Here is a 16,750-nt window from a genome sequence, read left to right on the forward strand (position 1 = left end):
CGGACTGGCCGAAGACGGCCACGTTTCTCTGTGAAGGGAGACCTCTTCCCTCGAATTACTCAATTTCAGACGAAAAAACCTATCTACAGCATGAAAATTGTTCAAAAAATATGCCTCCTGTAAAGTCAGGCCGTAAGAACAAACGTGGTGAAAGAGGATCCACGGACGACGAAACTGCAGAACCAAAACGTGTTAACATGGCGTCCGCCGATTTCGAGCCTGAAGACTCAGAGGAGCGCGAGGACGTCCAACCAGACCTAGCGGACATCCACGCATTACTAAAAGATATCCAGAAGTCAATGAACAACCTTTCTAGGGAAGTTGCAGAATTAAAAACCTCTTTCAAGCAACAGGAATCGGAACTAAAAACTGCTAAGGAATCATTGAACGCAGCACTCAAGTACAACGCACAGCTCAAAACCGAATTGCAAGCGACCAAGAATCGAGTCAAAGAACTTGAAGTCGAAAATGACGATCTTTATGAAAATATGGACGCGTTAGAACAGTACACAAGGAAAAAACTCTCTAGAGATTGAAGGTATTCCAGAAAATATTTGTGACGACGAGGAAGCGGTTTTGAAAGTCGCACAGGTCTTGAACGTCGACGTGAAGCGAGAAGATATCGACATCTGTCACAGGATTAAACGGAAAAAGTCGAATCCTATCATAATGAGATTTATAAGCCATAAGGTGAAGAGGGCACTCTACAAGCAACGAGTTAAACTAAAGAATATCAGCGGTTCGCAGCTGTTCCCAAGTGCTCCGGCAACGGCAAGACCATCCTCGAACCGAATCTTCATCAATGAAAATTTGACGGCGCATCGCCGAAACCTGGTGCGAATGGCGAACGACATGAAGCAAGATGGAATTTTGAAAGGAGTGTGGACTGTAGACGGGAAAATCTTTGTCAAGACTTCACCTGAGGGTAGGCCGTTACGAATTAATACAGAAGATTATTTAGATGAACTTTAAGTAGATAAGCGTTGCTGGCAGGTTGAATTACATTTATTATATACATAGTCTAAACATGAGGGAAGTCTCTAAGAGGACTGAGAAGGCGAAGCGAAAGCTTTATCTCTGTTTATTTTTTCGTTAGTTTACTTTTTGTATTCATAAGTGTTTGTTTTTGGTTTTATTTTTGCGTGATTTCTTTTTCTACAATTACATTCAAATGCAAAACAATTCAAGGTGTAAAGTAATTTCACGTAAGGGGAATTCGCGATCAAACTAAAAGAAGGAGCATCTTTACATATTTAAAAGATCAGAAAGCAAGTATTTATTTTCTCCAAGAAACGTATTCTGAACTAAATGACGAATCAACTTGGCAAAACGAATGGGGAGGCAAAATGTATTTTTCCCATGGGTCCCGACATAGCAAAGGCACTTGCATATTAATAGATCCATCGACTAATTATAGGGTAGACTGCTCATTTAGTGACAAAACAGGAAGAATTACTCTCATTATAGTCAATATCAATGGTTTAAAAATGTCATTCTGTAATATTTACGCACCAAATAATCCATCCGAACAACTAGAATTTATACAAGAGCTTAATATTTGTATCATCGACAAATCGGAATTGACAAACCTTGTTGTTGGAGGTGACTGGAATTGCACGCTATCAAAAAAAGACAAAAAAGGCGGAACACCATGGAAACCATCACATTTCAGTCAGCTTCTTCTTATGACAATGGAAATTTTTGATCTAATAGATATACAAAGAGTTCATCACCCCAATTTGAATATATATTCATATGTATCCAAAGCTTTAAACGTCAAATCTAGATTGGATTTTATTTTAATTGCAAAGAACTTGACAAAACATGTTAACAGCATCGGAATTACTAATTCAATAGCACCAGATCATAAAACAGTTTTTCTTTGTTTGTCATTACCAAACAATTCTCCAATGCAAGGGGACCAGGATTCTGGAAGTTCAATAACACCTTACTGAAAGATGACAGTTATATATTTAAAATCCGCGATCTTATCCCTCGATTACGTGAGAAGTATGCATCTTTGAAAGACAAAAGACTAGTATGGGAATTAATTAAAATGGAAATTCGTGACAACACCATCTCTTTTGCTAAAAGAAAAGCGAGAGCTGCTTTAAAACGGGAAGTACAAATCTCCAAGCGACTGGAAGAGCTAGACCATGAAATATGTAACAGCGATAATTTATCAGATATAGAGAATACGCTAAATGAGTACGACAACCTTAAAACAGAGTTTCAATCAATATACGAAGAAAAAGGGCGCGCTGCAATTTTCCGATCGAAATGCAGGTGGGTAGAGAAAGGAGAGCGGCCGACTAAATATTTCTTTAATCTAGAAAAGCGAAACTATAATAGGAAGACAATAACCGAACTTCAAACTAGCGATAACGTAACAATAAAAGAAGAGGTTAAAATCTTACAACAAATAGAGAAATTCTATGAGGACCTTTACAGCTCTAAAACCGTGACAACTGTGACCCAAGAAGCTTTTGATGAATTTATTCGGGGAATTGAAATCCCAGAACTTAGTAACGAAGAACAGGAACAAATGGAAGGGATTTTTACCTTGGAGGAGTGTAAAAGGATACTAGAATCTTTTGAAGATAATAAATCTCCAGGTGAAGACGGATTCACCGCTGAGTTCTATAAACATTTCTTTGACTTAATAGGACTTGATCTGATCCAAAGCCTTAATCAAGCCTTTGAAGATGGAGAACTCTCCATTTCACAGCGAAGAGGTGTAATTACTTTGATACCTAAAGAAGACTCTGACCTACTAGACATTCAGAATTGGAGACCTATAACCTTACTCAACATTGATTATAAGATTGCATCTAAAGCGTTAGCCAAAAGAATAGAATCAGTACTTCCAAAATTAGTTCACTCCGATCAAACCGGATTCATGAAAGGTCGTTATATTGCAGAAAATATACGCCTGATAAATGATGTAATGGAATACACCATGACGGAAAAGAAAGGGGGCATTCTGGTATCACTGGACTTTAAGAAAGCCTTTGACACCTTGGAATGGCAATTCATAATGAAGGTATTAGATCTCTTCAACTTTGGCGATAATGTCAAAAGATGGATTAGAATTTTTTATACAAATATCGAAAGTACGGTATTGAACAATGGCTTTACCACCAATTGGATTAAACCAACAAGAGGGGTTAGGCAAGGCTGCCCGCTTTCCCCATATCTTTTCATATTGAGCGCAGAAATATTATCTAACAAGCTTCGCCAGACAACGGAAATCAATGGGATTAATTTATTTGGAAATGAAGTTAAAATTAGTCAATTTGCAGATGATACTAACTTATTTTGTGCAGATATTATTTCAGTAGAAAATTCTCTTAACATAGTCAATAACTTTGGAGTCATTTCAGGCTTAAAATTAAATGTAAAAAAGACTAAGGCGATATGGTTGGGAAAGTGGTCAAAGAACAAAACTACACCGTTACAATTACAGTGGGTAAACAAACCTGTCAAAATTCTAGGGCTATATTTCTCATATGAGGATAATAAGAACAAACATTTTAATTTCGATTTAAAAGTCAAAAAACTACAAACAAAACTGGATTTATGGAAAGCAAGAAACTTGACCTTATTTGGAAAGGCTTTGATTATTAAATCTCTTGGGCTATCCCAAATAGTCTATGCAGCTTCCAATTTAAACACTCCAACCGAAGTCCAATCCACCATCAAAAGTAAGCTTTTCAGTTTCTTATGGAACCAAAAAAAGGACAAAATTAAAAGAGAAAGCATTTATCAGGATTATGATCGAGGTGGAATCCGTATGACGGATATTGACCTTATGATAAAGGGGTTAAGACTAGCTTGGATCTCAAGACTACTTAACCCTGAAAGACGCAATTGGAAATCAGTACCAAATTATTTTTTTACAAAGCTTGGAGGTTTAAATTTCCTCCTTAGGTGTAATTACGATGCAAAATACTTCGATCCTAAATTGCCAATCTTTTACAAAGACATTTTATCTTTTTTTTCGGAACTAAAGTCTAAGTACAACTACCAACAAGGACAGGAAACAATTCTTTTTAACAACAAAGCTATCCTTATAGGAGAAAAACCATTCTTTCTTCAAGAATGGTTTTCCAAAGGAATCATATCTATTCAGGACCTTTTAAATGAAAACGGACAGTTAATTTCTTTTCAACAGTTCCAAAGGAAATATGACTGTAAAACCAATTTTTTAAAATTTTATCAAGTTAGAAATGCCATTCCAAAAACGCTCCTAACAAGGGCACGTAATTTTGGAAAACTTCCAAAAGAAAGTTATTTGGGAGATCAATCCAAGTTCCAACTAGAGGAAAACATCGAAATTGACTTAGAGAAAGCAAAGGCAAAAGATTTCTACTGGCTACTAAATAATAAGGTACACCATTCTTTTCCTACCGGCCCAACGAAATGGAGCAAAAACTTGAATTTAAACTCCACTGATTGGGGGCACTTTTTTAAGTTGACAAAACGAATTTGTAAAGAGAATAAATTGAAAGAATTCCACTACAAGTTCTTACATAGAATTATAGTCACTAAGAAGGAGCTACACCGTTTTGGTATTAAAGATGACGAGGATTGTTTATATTGTGGAAATGAAGACTCTATTGAGCATACGTTCATTCACTGCCAATTTTCAAAAGCTTTTCAAAGGAGAGTTATTCAATGGTTTAATAGCGTGAACAACTCCAGTCACCATCCATCTGTTAAAGAAACGTTATTCGGTTTATCTCCCGCCTCTTCACTTGAAAACAAAACTTTGATAAGAAAACTTAATTATACCTTGCTGTATATGCGTTATTACATTTATACCAACAAACTGCATAACAGACCAATTACTCTCTCCGATTATGTTAATAAATTACACAACAAGTATAAAATAGAGAAGATAGATTAAAGTATTATACCTTATTTATTAAATACCTAATTGTTTAAGATGCTCCTTCTCCTGATTCTTCTCCTTTTATTTTGTTTTTTCGCTTTTTTTTCTAAACTTAATAGTGCATCTAATTTATTGTAATTGTGATTTATTGTAATTTAGTGTAACTAGTGTGATACCGATAATTGTAATGTATAATGTTCTGTAATAACAAATGAATGTAATTGTATTATGTGTATAATAGCAATAAAAAAAAAAAAAAAAAAAAATAGGAATTAATTAAGCGCATGCATCAAATTTATTTGTACAAACGGCCTCAAAATGCCTCAAAATATGAATAAATCAATTTATCTTGTTATAGCATAAAAAGTGGATTTAAAGTGTGCAGATAAAAGCTCGCGGGTTTCCTGTAAATGCTACCAGTTATGAAACTACGCTAATTAATTCCTATTTACCTTTTTCTTTTTTCTATTTTCTATGACAACGTTATTGCAATTAGGTGTACATTGTACGGTATTAAATAAACAGAGTTAAATGAGCAAGCTACTGTCTGATTGCTTAATTTGTATATGTTTACATCCGCCCTGATTTAACAAATGACAACCAGGAACCAGGGTTTACATTTTAATAGCAAAGGGAAAAAAGCTGACCATCCCCAGCTATCCAGCAAGCCGGCAAGTCACAACCTGGTCTAGGGCTTCTTAGTAATGTAAGGTCACTGACTGAACTGCCCGGCATAGGTTTACTTGTCCTATTGAGTGACATTTTTTAAGGTCTCGTTGCTAAAAAGATATACAAACTATAACTGTACTATCGCTTACATATATGAAATCTAAAATTACAAGACATGCAAGTTTACATAGGAACAGCAGTGCAATTTGCAATTTATTTTCCCAATAAGTGTCAGAAGTGTGTTAATATATGACGATATTAGGACCGAATGGAGTTCTGGGCACCGGGCTTATGAGAAAGTCGAGGTTTTGGCGGGAAGGGACATTCCGCGTCACTCCACTAACAGCTACCTTAAATGCATTGCAAGATATACCTGACATTGAAAACTGCTGTAGAGAAAAGTCGAGGCTGATCGAAATATATCGAGGAAAAGCATATTTGTGGAAAAGAATGACTCCTTGAGATGCTTTGTCGAAAAGCAATCGGATTACGAGGTTCAAGAGGCAAATGAAGTTGTTGAATTGGATGATGAGGTTTCACTTTGCACTTTAATGTGTTTTGGACATTTTATGACGTCATTTCTATGGTCCATAGCAATGATCAGTTAACATACTTTCAATTATACTTTAGAAGTCGTGTGCAATGAGAAAGCAGCAATCATTGTCGTGATCATTGTTCCTATTTCCATTTTATACGCTGATTACGCCTGGCTCTATTTCCATAAGTGGTGGCGCGTCCGTCAACGTGGTCGTAAACCAAACGAAGCTCGACAACGCATAGAAGATCGAGGGATTTATCATCATCAAGTCTCTTCGCGCCAGTAGGCGCATAAGGCCGTCACGCTTTCTGACCAACACTCCCTGTTCCGTGCCACCGCTTTGTCTACTTCCCAGCTCGCCCACCCCGCCTTGTTTCTTTCCTCCTCCACCGTCCTTCTCCAAGTTGTCCTTGGCCTCCCTCTCGCTCTTCGGCCTTCTGGTTTCCATCCCAATGCTGTGAAGCCGTCATTCACACCTTCTCTCCTGAGATCGAGGGATTAATAATATCAAAAGAGCAGTCATTCTCACCTTCTCTCCTGAAATCGAGGGATTAATAATGTCAAAAGATTTTGCGCAGACTTCTCGTCAAAGTAGGATATTGGTTTAGGCAAAAAGAAATTTTGGGGTATTAGGTGCACTTTAACTTTTGTTCAACTTGTCTCGCAACATTGTTGCATTGCAAGTTGAACGAGTTGTTGCTCGTATTACTACCGCGCGCTCAACTTGTCTCGCAACAAATTTCGGTGTTGCAAGTTGAAAAAAATAGTGCAAAAAGTAGAACTCGGTTCTACTTTGTGCAACATGTTGCTGCAACTTGCAACACCTTGATTTTTTCTCGGTTAACCAAGCTTTACAGACCGGCCACGCTAAGTTAACAAACAAATTGTCAATCATCCTGCAAACAGGAAGCTTGACCAAATCATGTTTGCCTTAAATACCGTAAAATTCTGGTTATAAGCACTGGGCTTATACAACTTCGTAAGGGGTTTTGGTAAACCGCGATTTGTCAAGACCGAAAGACTCAGTCATAATCAAAACAGACTACCCAGCTACAACTCACAACTGAGATTTGCCATTTCTCGACGAAACACACTCCAGAGATTATATTCAATTTTAAAAAAGATTTTACTAAAGGGACTGAATACTGAGACTCGCGAGACGTTTTCATCAAAAGAGGTGAGAAAATTTTGCCGCATCATTGACAGGTCAGTTGTCGAGACGTAGACTGTGGTTTCCGCTTCCAGGCCAAGAAAATTTAATGAAAACAGTTAGCTCCAGTGGTTCGATAGTTGTTACAATCATTTTTCGTACAAACGAATACGAGGACTTGACTATTTCCACCGAGAAATAGCAAATTGCGTTGTCAAGGATCTTTAAAACATTTTCCAATGAAAAATGTTAACGTTAGCTCAGGTCTTGTTTGTGTAGGAGACATGACGGCTTATAGTGCGTTGGACTCCGGATCGAGAAGTCCGGGCTCGGACTATAGCTGGGGTAGTAGTTTCGTGGAATGTTTCACACGTAAAACTTATCTTTTTAAAGAAGCCTATGACATTTAATTTTTATTTCTTATACACGTTTACTTTAAGTCCAGTTAAATAATCATGATATTTTTAGTTTTTAAATTTTTAACTTTTAAAACTTCACTCTCTGCATGTATAGATATTTTAGCTCAATAGATTAATTTAGTTAGGTATTTTTATATTTTATTTTTTAGCATAGTGATTGTAAAGCGCTATGAAAGATTAGCTAAATAGCGCTATAGAAATGATTATTATTATTATTTATTATTTATTACGTAACTCTCACTTTTCTCTCTTCCTCAGCAATTAGCCTGCGAGGCGAAAAGGTTTAGTTTAACTTATTACTCAGAAGCAATTCCTTTATTCAGCACCCATTATCTCGAACACCGTACTCTTTCAATACCCGTTTTCATTGCTCGCTTCTTAAGTTTGTATCCTAGCCTACAATGAACATTTTTTGCATTTTTTGCAATTTTTGACAATTCTATTACGTAATATCTGTATACTTCATATTAAAACCACGTAACACTTTTACCCTTTCGGTAGCACGTACCTTTGTGATTTATATAGAGGAATTAGGGTTCCTCTTTGAAACAGAAGCTCAAGTGTGGTGTAGTTGTCATCCATTTGAAACACCAGTCTTCTGAAGTAAATGATTCTCAAATTTAACATGATTCGTGAATCTTGTTGGAGAAATTTAACACCTAAGCTTCTCCTATACAAATTAAGCATAGAAATGAAAACTTAAACAGAACGACACTGGTAGGGGAGGGACTAATGGACAGATAGCTATCGACTAAAATTGATTGAAAACAAACCAAACCATTATATTAGTTTAAGTCTTCTAGACAATTTATAAGAAATCTTCTTAAGGCTGCTCAATAGAGGACAAGCACACTTATGTTTCAGAGTCTAGTTCTTTTAAAGAGTTCAAACCACCTTAACTTTTGAGAAAGCTTCGACAATTCGTCACCGGTAGGGCGTGGCTTGTAGACAAAAGGCGATCAACATGTTTAAGACAAAAAGTGTATTTCAAATAAAAGTTGTTATCGCGAAAGAAATAATGATATAGAATAATGAAATAAAGATGATCATAAGCAGGCTTCACAGGCTTTGTTTCCTATCGCTACTCCGCCTGCAGTAAATCTTCACTACTACCGTCCTTGTGAGTGTTTTAAATTTAATTCAAATTCTACAAGAAAACAAAAAAGTGAACCAAGTTATTAGTCTCCAGTAACTCAGTGGTAGAGTGTCTGACCAGCACTGTGCGAAAAGGCTTGGATTCTGCTGCCGCGTTGAGGGAACGAAAAAAAACCGAGTAGGATTTGACTCCGACTGAGTAACAGCTTTTTCATTTAGTCCTCTAGACAGAATCCATCTTGTCAACAAGACAAACCTAACTCTGCTCAGTCAAAAGAAGGCATGCACTTTCGTATTTCCGACCAGTTCTTTAATAAGACTGTGTCAAGGTAATTTTATGTTATAAAATTTTGTCAAATATTCGCTTTGAAACTAAATGTTTGTAAAGAAAATAATTCTATGATTCTGAATGACAAAACCATAGCTTCATTGCAGCCAGATGTGTCTCTCAAGCGTTCTAACTTAAAGTTACAAGCAGGCAAGATTAAAATCACTAGAAGGATTCATTAATTAATGAATTATTAATTAATTTAATTAATTTAAGTCCTTAAATTTGCGGTGGCTTCTGTCCACCTTCATCATATTACTCTGATGAAGGTGGACAGAGGCCACCGAAACTTTAGTGACTTTAACGTAAGATCGGATGAATCCTTTATTATATTCAGTATACCGATCGCCACAGACAAAGAGTATGTAGACAAGATTGACTTTGAAAACTGTTCCGCTGGACCATATTTCAAAAACCCATATTGCAATCCGTTTCAATCTTCGACACTTTTGGCCATCCATACCTTTTTTGCATTTGGTGTGTCATTTAAATATTCCTTCACTGTTTTAAGAGGTTATTTTATATATTTAAACAAATTTGATGTTCATTTCCTATACCTAAGTTTGGCTAAAATCCGTGACGCGGTCCCTTTAACAGAGTGGAAGCAATTTTGGCGTATTCTCGAAACAATTTTCTTTTCCATTGGATAAAATCGGGAAGGCGGGATTCCACTGTATGCGAGGTAATGGAAGCTATAATAGAACGTTAATTCTTCCCTTTATGGTTTATTCAGCACTTAAACGCTTCCTCTCTGATTTTCTTTCCGGCCCCGAAAGACCGCTTTACAAACTAATTCAATACACTATAAAAACGCAATACATAACTTAAATTGAATTAACCATACATTAAATACTTGGGAGATAAAATTGCAACAAGGACAATCTATGATCAACCATCAAAACAACTAATAAAACAAGATACATCTGGAAAGCGTTAACCAAACTTGGTTGGTTGACTCAAGGACAATTGTCGCAAGAAATGTGCTATTCTAGTTTCAGAAGGCCTGATACTCAGGTTACTCAGGAAATAATGGAAAAATTCAATAACAGCCAAAACGATAGGTTGAAAAATTTCGCCAATAGATGGGGTGTGGAAACATTGTTTAAACAATAATGACTAATGGGACGTCGAATCACGTCCTGTCGAATGGAAAAAATGGCTAAATGGAGCTACAACGTAAACTATGGGAACGAAAGTCACTACAGTCCTAAAACTGTGAATCTTGTGACTCACTTGGAAAACCAAACAAAACAATTCGTCTGAAAGACGCGAGTACGGTACGTACCAGACTTGATTGCTTGACTGACTTACAATGAGTCACAAGTAAATATATAACGCCCATTAGCAGCGCTTTCTCATGTAAAATGAAAAACACAAGGTTGAAATATTTTGCCACTAGAAGGGGTGTGTATGTTTGAAAAATAATTACTTATCGGTCACCAAATCTCAGCCATGTTATATTACAGTCGTGACTAAAAAGGAACAACTGGTACAAATTGCCTAAATATTAGAGAACATAATATGCGAAACAACATCGTGACTCATTATTCTCTTTGGACACAACGCAACATACAAGTCTCGTCTGAGAGGTGGTAACGAATCGGCTGAGTCACAAGTAACGCCTGCTTTACCTGAAATTCGGGAAGAATCATTACGCAACGTTGAAATATTTTGCCTCTTGATAGGGTGTGGTGGTGGGTGGGGGTGTATGCTTTGAAAGTTTAGTCCAGTCCCTGGACTCTCTCTTCCGCGCGCCCTTTATAGGGGCTGAGCCCAGGCGCGCGAAGAGAGCGTTCAGGGACTGGACTATTGAAACTTAAGTTTAGTTCCGGAGATATTTAAGCTTAAAAAAATTACAAAGTATACAAATCGGCGAACTGATGATAATAGTATGTCAAGTATAAAACAGAGCTATCTTGGTCATTTTGCTGCAGAGACCAGCGGAACTTGGCAGACTAATAGTTCTACAAGTGACAAACATACAGTTATAGTTATTTTCTGTAACCTTGGCAACTCACTCTTTTCCAGTCCCCACCAATCTGTTTTCAATATTTAAGAAATTTTCAGTTTGGAAATAATTAATCCCAGCCAAGACGTCTACCTAATCCATTAATATGCTTGCCAGATCATGCATATGAGGCATCATTGGCAAATATTAAAATTGAATGCCAAAATTGACAAGAAAAGCCTTAAGCATCGGGGGTCTAGAACCCAGGTAGTTCCATGGTAACCTAATTGTTAAGTTCATATCGTGGAACACAACTAGCAGAGTGTTACTACAGATAATCAAACATTCCCGATAAAAATTGGTTGAGAGATCTCTTTTTTCATACTTGAGCAAAATTTGGTTGTGTCTATGGAGTCATCACTTTGTTAATTTGCATATCTTAAGAAAACTTGAATATCTCTGTCAAGAAAATATATATTTGATAATATTAAACGGCTTTTTTCTTCTCATACACACTACTTGTTAATGTATTAAAACGGCTTACATAGGAAAGACGCAAATTTCATAATAGTACCAAATTTAACAGGTTTCCTTGTAAGTTTCAAAATAAGAGTATCTGCCCTGTAATATATGCTTTGCGTTGTTGTTTTATTTTTTGTTGGTTTTGTTGTTGTTGTAATTGTTATTGTTTGTCCCGTGATGTTACTGTACTATCTTATCACAGTACTACACGTACAGGATTAGTTTCTTTATACTTTTCCTGGTATTATCAGTGCTAACAATGGTATTCCTCGTATTGATTATTGCAGGATCCGGGAGCACTGTTTTCGAGGGATTTTAGACCTTCATCAGTTCACGGGCGTCATTTCTCACTCGGCTATGGTGGTAAGTAAACAGCTGTTACGCGATATGGTCATTTGATACTGGTAAGCGAATACCTTGTTTGACAGCCGTCAATCGACCATAATATGGATGTCCGATGTCCAGTATCAAAGATGTAAGTGGGCGTTAATGGCGACGTTAACCTATTCCTGTTCTGATTTCTTATATGGCTGCCATGTTTGAGCGACGTACGTATGTCGTACGTCGTACGTCGTACGTAGAGCACACGCGCCCGCAATCCTTACCGCTAGCCTTGATGACCATGAAAAATCAGAGCATGGTTTCCTATTTCTATACATGATTGTCCTTTTTCCATGGTAGCGGCCCCGCTCTGGGCGCTTCGGGCCGCTGGGTTGCTCCGCTATAATGCAGTAGAAGGCAATTCCCATAAAGCGTTGCCCTCTTTCTTGTGAAAGTTGGTCTGTTGGTTAAGTAAAGAGCAGAACATGTCCTTGACTTGGCAACACTAAATACAACCGCTATGATTCCCTGCAGGCGTGTCTCGTAGAAGGAATTGGACATTCCTTTTTTTGCTTGTTAGTTTTTTTAAGCATAAAAATGTTTTTTTTTTCTATTCTAACTAACTAACTAACTAACTAACTGAATGACTGACTCACGAGCTAAACAACCAACCAACTAACTGACTAGATAACTCAAAAGCCAACTAACCATAAAACTAGCTTACTCGATCATTTAATCAAAAAAACGATAAATTAATCAATTATTTCAAATGAGTCTAGATTATATCTTCCCAGTGACTGCCATTTTCTGAGGAGCTGCTCGTACTTTGGTATTTAAGTCGCTCTTAATGACTTGCTGATATAGTTTACAGTAACAAATTCATACTGAAACCTAGAAACACATAAGAAACGATACCTGGTTATAAATAAGCTTGCAAACAGGCGGTTAATTTTGGCGTTTTTCATTATCTCTCTTTTTTTCCTTTTTTGTGTAACTCGCAACAGCGCAAGTCACACGCGAGAGGGAGAGCGCGCGCGCAAAACTAACCGCGCCAATATTTATTTTTTTGGAAAAAATTAAAACATTCTCTATATGGTAATGAACTTGAGTGATTTTCATTTTGTGCCTCAAAGGCCGCGCACGAGGAGGTTAGCAGTGCCTAATTTGTATAATTCATTCGATGTCATCCGCACATGAAACAAGCAGTCATCTCACGCGACCGTGAGAAGTTATCTTCACGTACAATTTATGGTAGGCAGTGGTAGTAGAAAAAATGAATGTCGTTTGCACAGACATGGTTGCGACTATTCAAACTGTAGAGAATAGTGAATTTTTGATAAACCGAAGAATTAATAATAATAATGATTAGTTTGCGCGAGTAAAGGTCGTCCGGATTTTTAAAATTCTGTTGCGCTGCGATAAGTTATCAAATCGGGCCCTCACGATTCAAATTAAACAAAGAAAATCAATTATAAAATTTGAAACGATCTCTGACTTAAAAACTTTAAAAATACAAGCTTTCGGCTGTTTGAACTACAGCCTTCGACGGGTAAAATGTAAAAAGGTAAAATATGCAGTGGGTGAAGTTGCGAAATAAAAATGCTAATAATTAACAATTATCCTGCGAAATCGCGCGGAATATCGCCTGATACTTAGCCGACGAGGCCGTAGGCCGAGTTGGCTAAAATCAGACAATATTCCGCATTATTATTCAACAGATGCGCGCGCTGCCCATATATGGTCAAAATGTTAACGTTATCTGTCATCCGTACATAACAGATATCCTGCGATATATGTAGGTTGCGAAAATTCGTCCGAAATCTTGTAAAGCGCTGCATAATTACAGTTTTTCAAACTACGAAATGTTTTTCGTTGACAATTTGTTGAATAATAAAACAATTATCCTGCTCAATCTTGCGGAATATCGTCTGATTTTAGCCAACTCGGCCTACGGCCTCGTCGGCTAAGTATCAGGCGATATTCCGCGCGATTTCGCAGGATAATTGTTAAAGATTGAGCAGGATAATTGTTTTATTATTCAACAAATTGTCAACGAAACACATTTTGCAGATAGAAAACCTGTATTTATGCAGCGCTTTACAAAATTTCCGACGAATCTTCGCAAACTACGTATATCGCAGGATATCTGTTATGTACGGATGACAGATAACGTTAACATTTTGACCATATATGGGCAGCGCGCGCATGTGTTGAATAATAACTAAGAATATTTGTTAAAAAGAATGCGAAATAAAAATGCTAATAATTAAGAATATTTGTTAAAAAGAATGTTGTACTGTCCAGGTAGAGGACAGGAATTGTTATCCGCATTGGGAGTTAGCTTCGAATGCCACGCTTCCAACGTTTTTCTTGTTCTAAAGCCGCCTTTGTCAATGACAGATGCATTATCAAAGGCGCCCGAATCACACAAGTCATTCGCCTCTCTACCATACATTAAAGGCGTAACAGAACCTCTGACCCGTGTCCTCAAAAAGCACGATATCACAGGTGCTGAGGTGCCCTATTTCTGAGGTGCCCTCCCTGTTTACAGATGCCTCTGGCTCAGTGGGTAATGGGGGCTTGTTCAGGAAAATTTGGTTCCCCATCGACAGTTAGGTCAACCTGGCATAAGTATCCTCTGGCAGGAGTTATTTGCAATCAACGTCGATTGCCAGGATTTCTAGGAAATCCAAACATTTCCCTTGTTATCCTACCTAGTTAGCGACCTGACTATCTGTAAGGGAAAATCTTGACCTTCTCCACCATCTAGCAATTCGGCGATTTTAAAAATAAAGCCTGGCCCAGGGCTACTTAGTTGTAAAGCCACTGACTGAGCTGCCCGGCACAGGTTTGTCCAATTTCCTTTTTTTTTCGAATATTTTGCTTGTTGAAGTAAAATAGTTAAAGTAGTGAACAATGAAGGCACCGTCTTACCGAATTCTTGTTAAGGGACTGTTTAAATTTCTTAAGGGAATATTTTTTTAAATTTCTTAAGGGAATACTTTTCGCTGTGGGTGATAAAAACGTCACTCACATAGGAATGCGTCAGCACTTTCGATCCCGAAGTGTTATTTCCACGCGTCGCTCGTCATCTAGCCTTTTGCAAATTAACGGTAGGTATTCTTCAAAGATCTCTGTAATTCATCGATTGAATCGCTTAGTTTTAACATGCTTTAAAGCTGCTGCGAATCTTCATTGTCAGAGGATATTGGCCATTTTCTTTTGCTACAAGTAATTACAAGTCGTCCACAACGCATGTCGTCTTCATTGTGTTCATCGAAAGGAAGTGTGTTTTTAGCTCGTCACGCAATCTCCCCGGTAACAAAATGTACAAGAAGATCATGGCGCCTCGCGGCACGTATTTACAAACTTACAGGGTGTTGTTTTACATTCTGAACACGGAGAATTCCATTTTAAAGTTTAAAATGAAATGAAGAAACACCGATCAAAGTGGATCTAAAATGGGAAATCATTTTGTACAGTGTGCATCTTTCGTTCGGCGGCCAAGAAGACCTTGAGACATGGCACTACTTATGTGTTTTTTTACTACAATGCACGGACTTGATCACGACGTAATGCAGCTTTTCAAGACTTCAGAAAGGAAAATGATAATGTACAATATTGCTTCGAACTTGAATGGAATTTTTAGAAGGATCGGTAAAGCCACTGAGTTAAAAATTGACTGCAAAAAGCCGTCGGGCTAAAATTAAACTTACGCTTTAGCGTGAATAATGCAGGATCTCACGGCTTCACATCCTCGGAGACTCAGGGGCAGTTAGTGGGGCGAGGGAAACGCGAAAATGCGAGTAAAAAATGGCCCGAAACTGCGGAGGGAAAAATTGCCATATAAAAGTTGGAGCGACTGAAAGGTGCCCCTTGGGAAAGAGTCTTACCAGACCAGTTCAAAAAGCTCTCTGAATACTGCCTCTTGATTGGGCAATATTTTGCCTAATCGGCGACCAGGCTGTCTACGGTCCTTTTGGTGTGTTCTCATACGAAGTATATACACAAAGCAATTCCGCTCGCCATATCTGTCTAGCTTGTTCGCCAAGAATTTGCTCGGGAAGTAAAAGCTTCGGCTAGTGCCTCCCCTGGTCGAAAGCGTCGAAAGTTTGACGGTCATGCCCGCGGAGAAACGGCGGATTCTTCAGATTGGAGTCGATCGCAGGTATCGCAACACTTGCATGCTGTTTGCAAATTTTAAAGGTTTGTGTGCGATATGCTAGTTGCACTGCTGAAATGGATGTTTTCAGATCTTTTATGGGAAGATAAAAGCCTTCGGGACTGGGAGTCAATGGATTAAAGCATCGCAAATCGCGTTCAATATTATCTGTTCCTCTACTGATAATCCATGAAGAGATCTTTGATTAGATCTCGTTGCTAAAAAATAATACAAGCTACAAATTTGCGGTTTCTTACAGATATAAAATTAATTTGAAATTTGGAAAGTTACAGAGAAATGCCCAGCAGTGCAATTTTCTATTAATCCTTCTGAGTAAGTTGTGCCACTCATTATTATAACAGCTTTCATATTTAGTCCTCTGTATATATCAACGCTGCTCAATCTCTGTTATATATAGGGGTATCAAAAGAAGGCATGCACTTTCAGACTTAACTTCTTTAACAGAGTGGGAACCACTTTGACTCTTTCCGCTTGGCGAGTGATAACACGAGTTTACGGAATAAATAAGGAAAAGACTGGCATAATAAAACATAAGTTTAGCCATATGCAGTCCAAGTCAAGACTACCTTGGTTGCTTAACTAAAGAAAAATGTGTCAAAGGTAATGTCCTTTTCTAGTTTCTCACCCGCTGGATGTGGGTGTGGAAACATTGTTTACGGCTGTTTCGAGAAAGTGTGTCGGAA

At 37.7% G+C, this 16,750-nt stretch overlaps 1 pseudogene; it reads left to right on the top strand.

The window, feature by feature from the left end:
- The first annotated feature begins 3 nt into the window (after window positions 1–3).
- LOC144659022 (uncharacterized) lies at window positions 4–972 on the top strand (annotated as a pseudogene).
- Window positions 973–16,750: the final 15,778 nt, after the last annotated feature.

The sequence above is a fragment of the Oculina patagonica genome, chromosome 6, assembly GCF_052425735.1.
Source record: "Oculina patagonica isolate OP01 chromosome 6, crgOcupat, whole genome shotgun sequence".
Classification (NCBI taxonomy): Eukaryota; Metazoa; Cnidaria; class Anthozoa; order Scleractinia; family Oculinidae; genus Oculina; species Oculina patagonica.